Source organism: Rhinolophus ferrumequinum, chromosome 24 (assembly GCF_004115265.2).
Source record: "Rhinolophus ferrumequinum isolate MPI-CBG mRhiFer1 chromosome 24, mRhiFer1_v1.p, whole genome shotgun sequence".
Lineage (NCBI taxonomy): Eukaryota > Metazoa > Chordata > Mammalia > Chiroptera > Rhinolophidae > Rhinolophus > Rhinolophus ferrumequinum.
In genome coordinates, this window is record NC_046307.1 from 31521644 (window position 1) to 31525529 (window position 3886).

A 3886-nucleotide genomic window follows, 5' to 3' on the forward strand; every position below is an offset into this window, starting at 1 on the left:
AATTTGGAAAACACAGACCGAAGTTAGGATCCACTAGACATTACTTAAAAATGAAAGACTTGTATGTGTGGAAAAAAGTTTGTTTCAAATATGTTCACCACAGCATTGTTATAATACAGCAAAATTGAAAACAAATTAAATGATCCTAAGTAGAGAAAATGTTAAGTAAAATATGGCACTGTTATTCTAGAATATTATTTAGCTGTTTAAAGAATCAGAAAGAACTATATGCATGCATGGGGAAAGATCACCAAGTGCAAAAAAAAAAACAGGCAAAAAAATAAAACAAATCAGAAAACCATACATTTGGTATGATCGCAATTATTATTTTTTTTTAAAGATTTTATTGGGGAAGGGGAACAGGACTTTATTGGGGAACAGTGTATACTTCCAGGACTTTTTTCCAAGTCAAGTTGTTGTCCTTTCAATCTTAGTTGTGGAGGGTGCCATTCAGCTTCAAGTTGTTGACCTTTCAGTCTTAGTTGTGGAGGACGTGGCTCAGCTTCAGGTCCAGTTGCCATTGTTAGTTGCAGGGGGCACAGCCCACCATCCCTTGCAGGAGTCAAACTGGCAACCTTGTGGTTGAAAGCCCACTGGCCCATGTGGGAATCGAACCGGCAGCCTTCGGAGTTAAGAGCGTGGAGCTCCAACTGCCTGAGCAACTGGGCCGGCCCCCGCAATTATCTTTTGAAGTTTATACATGTATACGTGTATGGAAATGCACAGGAGAAAGACTGGAAAAATAATCAAATAGTTACTTCTGTCCACCTCTGGAGAGGTGAATATGTAATCCATGGCAGGGGGGAGGGACGATAGCTACAGTTTCTTAGGTAGAGTGATGACTTGTTTTAATCTAAAATTCATGTTTTTGTTTTTGTTTTTCTTTTTAGTTTAGCACCATTTAATAAGTGATCTCAGCTGTTGTTGTAGCTGCTGTGTGTCAGCCTGTTCTTAAAACATAAATGCCCTTCCAATTCCTCTTGTCCAGGGCAGAAGGATCTTCCAGGTAGCACACCAACAGAACAAGAGACTCCAATGATTTCAGCTTCAATGATGGTGCCATCCCGAGAGGGAGAGAGTCATGGCACATCCAACAGCGGCTTCCATAGATTTTGAAAAATGAGTTTTTGGGGGCTCAGCCCGCCTGGCATTTTGATGCTGTTGGTATGGGGTTTGTATTCCATGACGGTGTTGGGCGGTAGGTGAAGCAGTCGCGGAAGCATATCTTGGATTCGGCGTGTGGTTGCTTGGTTGCTGGCAGTCTTAGTCCATATGGAAATAATGTCCTCCTGAAACCACACAGAGACCACAGCCTCACACTTCTCCTCCCCAACCATGAACTGTTCCCCCAGCATGGCCAAGATGAGATTCTCCTAGCAACGGGATGCCAAGCCCTTCTGCAGCCGAATAATCCATTTGCCACCATTTTTATTTGCATCATCCTCCCACATGGGTTTAATTTCTTCTTTGAAGAGATGGAAATCACTGTGGCCTGTCAGGTCCCAGGGACATACCTACCATATGACTGTAAAACCTCCTGAACTGCTCGGGAGGCAAAGGTGGCGATCTGTTTGATATTCTGTTCATAGCTCTGTGAGCTGCAGGGACAGCCGGGGGTTCTCCTGGAGTCCCAGAAGGTGCAACTGTGCTGCAAGAGCTGCTCTGCTGGTCCAGGGACACCAGCCTTCCTCCTGCCGCTGCTCTTGTCTCATTCCGTTTTTTTCCTTCTCACCATCTTCCTGTGTGTTATTACTTCATTCTGATCATGGTCTCCACTGTCATCATCTTTCAATGCGTCGAATTTGTTCATCCTTTCCTCGTTGCCACTGTCTCACAGAGTGACTTCCGCTCCGCCAGGTCACCCCACCTAGAGCCTCATGTAGTTTTTAATTGTCATGATTTTTTAAATATTTAGGAGATCTTTGGGTACATTTCTATTTATTTTACTCTCTCTCAAAACTACACTAAAACATCAGAAGAAAACATACCTGAAGGGCACAAAACCACAAGGACAAAGAAAAAAGAGACAACTGCAGCAAAACTTTGAAAGCTGGATGAGTGGTAGAGTCTAAAGAAAAGAATCCAAAGAAAACTCAGTGTTAAACCAGCAGTGGAAGAAGCCAAGAAGAAGCCCAATATGTTTTTGCAGAATCTACAAAGACTCTGGAATTGGCAACAGTAGGACCTCTTGGAATGGACGTGGAAGTGAAATTAAAAACAAGAGGGTTGTTTGAAAGACAGTTCAAGAAGTAGTTGGAGAATCTGTAGAACCAATTACATCCCTGATCCCTTCCCTATCTCTTCCAGCCAGTCTATGCATCACCTTTGCCCCAACAGGAGAAAGGGGGCTTACCCTCTAGAGGAAACACGTTAGACTTACTCTCTAGATAGGAGAGCGAAAGGCATAAAGATGGAGATAATCCCTTTAGTCCTAAAGAGATTTTCCATCAGGAATTTCCTCAGTAAAGAGGCCCAATGAGATCACACTATAGTGGTGCCCACAGTTCAGAAGCCCCACACACACACTCAGGAACTTCTTGTGGGCTGTTTATTGTCTCGCCCTTGAAGAATCACAAATATCAGGAAAAAAGCCTCAAACGTGAGAGGTAGGGTTTGAAAGAAATAAAAACAAGTTGGAGGGAACACAGTCTCTGCAAGGAAAACAAAACTTCAAATAAACCCTCTCTGCTTTACTCAAAAGATTGGACAGATATATACATGAAATAAGAACAAGGTACTATTGAAAGGAGGAGGAGGAGGAGAAGCTGGAGGGGAGAGAAAGAGGAAGAAAGAAAACAAAGAGCACAACGAAAAAGTTACTGGGAAAAATAAATATATACAGAGGGTGCCAAAAAAAGGTATACACATTTTAATAAAGGAAACCCTGTATTAATTGTAATACTCAATATATACCGGTAACAAAAGATGAATACAAGTCACCATTGACTTCTGCAATTACAAGAGGTGCTCAAAGTGGTTACCATCAGCATCCAGACACTTCTGATTATGGAAAACTACTGCTTGAGTACAGTTAATATTGCTTAAATGTGTATACACTTTTTTGGCACCCCCAGTATATACATATTTACATATACACACTTATATGTATATGGATATATAAGTGTACATGGGTATGTGTATGTGCTCTAATCAAACCATACTGGGAGGTACAATAATCAATCTCTATGACTTTCTTCATATACATATTTGTGACCCAGGGATTTCCATCCATTGTGGATGGAAACCCCTATTCGGGCTTTAGAGCCCTCACTCCTGCTTCATGACAAGCATTTTTTTTTCTTCTTGTTAGCAGCAGATGGTTTAACAGGCTGTAAGTTATTCTTTTCTACTTAATGTTTTCTTAATTTTAGCAAAATTAAGAAAATTTTACCTCCACGTGGCTTTCAAGCGACAATCAGATGGTGGGGGAGAGACAGAGTGACTTGGTTGGGGAACATCCGACTGTCAGCATGCCCTCCTGTGTAGGGGTATAAGCCTGGCTGTCAGGATTCTGAAAGCACTTCAGGACAGTAGGGAGAGGGGATCTCACCATCCAAGTTGCAGACATTCAGTGTCTCACCATGATCCCCAGCTGTACAAACCTCTCCAATGTGAATCTTCCACTTTCTCCCAGAAGCAGTTTCTGGGCTGCAAGGGGGTAACAGAGGTGATATAAGAGTCTAAATTCTCATTCCACAAAAGTTGAACAAATCCTCATTTTTTACCTTTTAGCTATCCCTGAATTTTAGCTCTAATTCCTAAGCCTTTCCAGATTCCAGGACATAATTTTTCTTTTCTTTCATTAGCTTCATCCACTGCAAGCTTTAGTTTCCCAGGCCAGCCAATTCAGTTTCTACTATTCTATTTGCTATCAGTTTCCAAAGTG

At 41.9% G+C, this 3886-nt stretch overlaps 1 pseudogene; it reads right to left on the reverse strand.

The window, feature by feature from the left end:
* Positions 1 to 1079: 1079 nt before the first annotated feature.
* On the reverse strand, positions 1080 to 1810 carry LOC117016615 (eukaryotic translation initiation factor 4E type 2-like; annotated as a pseudogene).
* Between the last annotated feature and the right edge of the window lie 2076 nt (positions 1811 to 3886).